The sequence below is a fragment of the Eriocheir sinensis genome, chromosome 2, assembly GCF_024679095.1.
Source record: "Eriocheir sinensis breed Jianghai 21 chromosome 2, ASM2467909v1, whole genome shotgun sequence".
NCBI classification, from domain to species: Eukaryota; Metazoa; Arthropoda; class Malacostraca; order Decapoda; family Varunidae; genus Eriocheir; species Eriocheir sinensis.
This window is the reverse complement of record NC_066510.1, coordinates 16,011,335-16,017,251: the sequence shown is the minus strand read 5'-3', so window position 1 is coordinate 16,017,251 and position 5,917 is coordinate 16,011,335.

Here is a 5,917-nt window from a genome sequence, read left to right as displayed (position 1 = left end):
TGTTTATGATCGATGACACTTTGTGCACGAGGAACAATGGCGTAAAACTCAGATGTAGACAAGTAAATTCAGACTGCACCAAATTTTTCTTCACCAACGTTGTAGTGCGAGAATGGAATAAGCTTCCACCGTCAGTGGTCCAGTGTAACACGATTGACTCCTTCAAAAATAAGCTCGACCGTCACTTCCTTCAACTTAATATCAACTAGAGTAGAAATGCAACGTTTTGGAGTCTTCTGATTAATGTAAAATCACTTAGGTTTAAGGACAGACCACCAAGTCTGGACCATGGGGTCTGTGTGGTCTGATTTTCTATGTAAATCTATGTAAATCTCTCTCTCTCTCTCTCTCTCTCTCTCTCTCTCTCTCTCTCTCTCTCTCTCTCTCTCTCTCTCTCTCTCCGTCCGTCCTTGTAGTAATCGGAGATGAAAACGTTCACGAGTGACTTTTATCTTGTTACCAGGGCAGCTGAAAGGACGTGAAGATATAGAAACATAACTCTCTCTCTCTCTCTCTCTCTCTCTCTCTCTCTCTCTCTGTCTCTCGAGAGAGAGAGAGAGAGAGAGAGAGGAAGCACATAATTGTCGTATTCGTCGTTCTGCTGATAATGAGAGTGAGCTTTCTCCTTTCCTTCATTTGCTTCTTGATGCCTTTGTCTGCGTCACGCCACATCTGTTTCCTTTATCGAAAAAATAAACAAAGAAAACCAAAATAAACACTACTCGAAAAACGTTTCACACACGCCAACACGTCCCCCCCCCCCCCCCCACACACACACACACACACATACACACGCACTTGCCGTAATGGACTATATAAAAAGAACATCAATATATCAATCGCTTGAAGAGTCAATCACAGAGGAATGTTGACGAGATAAGAGAGAGAGAGAGAGAGAGAGAGAGAGAGAGAGAGAGAGAGAGAGAGAGAGAGAGAGAGAGAGAGAGAGAGAGAGAGAGAGAGAGAGAGAGAGAGATGGGGGGGGGGAAGGGGGTGAGGGAGGGAAGAGAAGGAGAGGATGAAGTAATAGGTAAAGATTGAAAGAGATGAATAAGAGAGCAAAGGAGAGAGGAAAGAGAGAAAAGAAGATGGAGTTATGACAAGAGAAAAGAAGAGAAGATTAAAAGGAGAGAGAGAGAGAACGAAGATAGAAAAGGAGAGTCAGGGAGAAATGAAGATAATAGATTTACATAGATTTACATAGAACATCAGACCACACAGACCCCATGGTCCAGACTAGGTGGTCTGTCCGTTAAACCTAAGTGATTCTACATTAATCAGATGGCTCCAAAACGCTGCATTTCAACTCTAGTTAATATTGAGTTGAAGGAAGTGACGGTCGAGTTTGTTTTTATAGGAGTCAATCGTGTTACACTGAAGGTGGGAGCTTATTCCATTCTCGCACTACAACGTTGGTGAAGAAAAATTTGGTGCAGTCTGAATTTACTTGTCTACTTTTGAGTTTTACGCCATTGTTCCTCGTACGCAAAGTGTCATCGATCATAAACAATGTTGATCTGTCTACATTCGTGAAACCATTAAGTGTTTTAAAACATTCGATCAGTTTTCCTCGGAGGCGACGTTTCTCAAGAGAGAACATGTTGAGGGTGGATAGCCTTTCTTCGTAGGATTTGTTGCGCAAGGAAGGGATAATTTTTGTTGCCCGACGCTGAACACCTAATTTAGCAATGTCCTTTGCATGGTGAGGAGACCAAAACTGTACCGCATATTCCAAGTGGTGTCTGACTAAACTATTGTAGAGTGGAAGCATTAGATCTTTATTCTTGAATAAAAAGTTTCTTTTAATGAAGCCCAACATTCTGTTCGCTTTATTTGCTGCATCGATGCATTGCTGTGAAAATTTGAGGTTTGACGCGATTTTGACCCCCAGGTCCTTAACGCATTGAGCGCTTTTGAGTTTAACGCCGCGCATTTCGTAATCGAACTTCTTATTCCTTGTTCCAACTTGAAGGACCTGGCACTTGTCTACGTTAAAGGGCATCTCCCATCTATCCGACCAAGCTGAAATTTTGTGCAAATCCTCTTGGAGGCTTTGCCTGTCTTCGTCAGTGAGAACCGAGTTACCAATCTTTGTGTCTGCAAATTTACTAATGCGGTTATTGAGTCCAACATCCACATCGTTGATGTACATAATGAAGAGCACTGGGCCAAGAACCGACCCCTGAGGGACGCCACTAGTGACCGGCGCCCACTCTGAGTTAAATCCGTCAATCACCACTCTTTGTTGTCTGTTGCTCAACCAATTCGCGATCCATTGGTGTACTTGACCGTCAATACCTATTTGCTTTAATTTGTAAAGTAATTTATGATGTGGGACTTTATCAAACACTTTCTGGAAATCAATCCGAAGCGAGAAATACTGTGATTGAACGAGCGAACGAACGAACGAACGATGTGATTACGTCATAAACTGTCATAAACGATGTGGTTACGTCATAAACTGAGAAGAGGTCGTTATAAAAGGTCAATAGAGAGAGAAGATATGAGAGTGGAGAGTGAGAGGAAATGAGTCACAAGCAAGAGATAAGAAGGGAAAAAACACAGATAAAACGTAAAGAAAGAAGGGAGATGAAGTAGGCCAGAGGAAAGGGGAGGAAGGGGAGAGGAAGAGAGGGTAAGGAGGAGTAAGGTAAAGGGCGTGGGTTGACCTTCTGGTGTGAGGCAATAAAGGTACGAAGGGAGGAAGGTTGAGAGGGAGGAAGGGAGAGAAAAAAAGGTAAAATAAGAATGAGGGATGGAGTAGACGTGATGAAAGATGATAGGGAGAAACATGAGATCATCTGAGAGTAAGAGAGATGAAGGAAGAAGAGAATGGAAAGAAAGAAATGAAGAAAGAAACGAAGGAAGGGGGAGAGAGGAAGAACAGAAAATAAAAGAATGGGAAATGGATATAAATGAAGTTATGAGGAATAGAAAAGACACGATGACGGAAGAAGAGAATAAAGAGAAAGAAAATAATGAAAACAAAAAGGAAGAGAAAGGGAGGAGGAGGAAGAGGAGAAAGAGGAAGATGGAAATAGACGAAGTAAAAATAAAAATAAAAATAAATATAAACGTAGCAAAGAACGAAGGGAGAAAAAAAGAAGAAGGAAGAGGAGAGAAGATGGAGATGAAGATGGCACGAGAAAAGATTCAAAAGAACGAGAAAAAAACAAAAAAAAACATGAAGATAGAAACGATATCTCCCTCCATCTCTCTCCACCCCTCCATCTCCCTCCCTGTCCCTCCCTGCTTCTCTCCTTCCTGCCTTCACGGTCGAGTGGGGCAAGACAAGGCTATGATACGAGAGTACGGAGGGATTCGAACCCCATCCAGTCATGCAGGGAAGACCAATAACGAGATGACACGTTGATGAGACCAGGAGGAGGAGGAAGAGGATTAAGTGAGGTGCGTAAGGTGCAATGGAGTAACAGGCCTTAACTATGAAAAAAATATATATAAACAGTGAATTCTTATGGAGGAAAATTAATATAGGCAAAAAAAAAGACTAATTGAGTGAAAAAGAGAGAAGGTAGATATAATTACAGGTAGATACAATTACAATCATTACTTATTTATTTATTTAGTTTATTTATTCCGTTTTTTCCTATAAGTTGTGAAGCTTTTACGTCACGAGATACACAAAAAAAAGTAAAAACCTGGGAAAAAAAATTGTCAGGAGCCTTGTCACTTCAGGAAGGACAAAGTAATGATAACATAAAGCTTTGTCTGCGCGTGGAGGAGTCAAAATAAACGTGAAACTTGCATCAGAGAAAGTAGCAAAAATAGAAGAAATTAGCAGAAAATGGCGCACACACACACACACACACACACACACACACACACACACACACACACACACACACACACACACACACACACAATCACACGTGCAAACACATCCTCCCACCCACGCAATCACACACACACACACACACACACACACACACACACACACACACACACACACACACACACACGTACACAATGGACTTTCACCTCCCACACAATACACACTAATTACCCAAGCGAGAAATACTGTGATTGAACGAGCGAACGAACGAACGAACGAACTTACACCTGCATGAAGGAAGAAACACACACCTGACATTTACCTGTGCATGTATGTATGTATGTATGTATGTATGTATGTATGTTTGTTTGTTCTATTGGATGGATGGATGGATGAAGGTGTGTATGTATATATGTGTGTATGTATGTATGTATGTGTGTATGTATGTATGTATGTGTGTATGTATGTATGTATGTGTGTATGTATGTATGTATGTGTGTATGTATGTATGTATGTGTGTATGTATGTATGTATGTGTGTATGTATGTATGTATGTGTGTATGTATGTGTGTGTGTATCTCCTGGAATCTTGAGCGAGGATGGGTCTTTCCACTCATATAACCGACTCGTGTTTCTGTTTGTCTGTCTGTCCGTCTATCTGTCTGTCTATCTGTCTGTTTACAACTTTATCTGTTTCTATCTGTCTACGTAGCTGTATAAAGAAGCAAAACAAAAAATAAAAAAATAAAATCATTTGCCTGTCTGTCTGTCTGTCTGTCTGTCTGTATATAAGTTTATCTGTTTAAATATACGTCTGTCTGTCAGTATAGTTGTATAATTAAAAGAAAAACAAAAACAAAGGGCAAACACACCAGGAACACGTATATAATTAGACGGAAGCATAATTATAACACTGTTTTTTTCCTTGTATCTATATATTTAAGCATGACTCTATGTATTTATTTAACTTTATATAGCACTGGTTTTCCCTGACACCCTATTTATGTATTCCCCTCACACACACACACGTACACACACCCACACACACATATACATAGACTGGTAAACCGGCAAACTTGATTCACTAATTTTCCTCCTATCTCCTTCCCTCTCTTCTTCCCTCGCCCTCATTCGCCTTTCCCACCTTCTCTCTCTCTCTCTCTCTCTCTCTCTCTCTCCATGCGGTTAGGAAAGAGAGAACATAAGAACATAAGAGAGAAAAAATGAAGGAATGTGTAGGGATGCTGGAAAAGAGAGAGAGAGAGAGAGAGAGAGAGAGAGAGAGAGAGAGAGAGAGAGAGAGAGAGAGAGAGAGAGAGAGAGAGAGAGAGAGTAAATAGGCATGCGTATATGAACAGGTAGATATATTGTTACCTGTATTAATTGTTATGGAGAGAGAGGTAGTCAGACAGACATTGATAGATAGATAGATAGACAGATAGACATATTACTGGTTTGCTTTACTGAATATTGATTAGATACGGCCAAACAGACAGACAGGCCGACAATCATAATCAGATAAGAAAAAATAAACCAGTTTTCAGAATATGTTACGAATACAAAAAAAGACTCCAAGCATACATACATACATGCATACATACATACATACATACATACATACTGAAAATCATTTAACTCTTTGACATCCATTCACTGCCTCGAAAGAAAAATAATGATAAAAATGAGAAGAAAGAAAACAAAGAGAAAGAAAAATAGGGAAGCGTCAAGGAAAGAAGAAAAAAAGAAGAGAAAGAGATAAAGAGTAAATAAAATAAAACAGGAGAAGAATGGAGAAGAAAAGTAAGGGAACACAAAAAAAAGCAAGAAAGAAATTGAAAGAAAAGAAAACAAGCAGAAAAAAAATAAAAGAAGCAAAGAGAGAAAGACTTGGGGAAAAAAAAAGAGAAAGAATTAGGGAAAAGAAAGAAAGAAGGAGAGACACAGAAAGACAGAAAGAAACACAGAGAGAAAGAAGGAAAGAAAGAAGGATAAAGAGCAAAAAAAAAAAAAAACATTATCCCACGCGTTGACAAGCAAAAACTGGTCCGGGAAACTTGAAACCTGAAGCTAATCGGATTCTTCTTCGTGGGATTTGTGAATATATATATATATATATATATATAT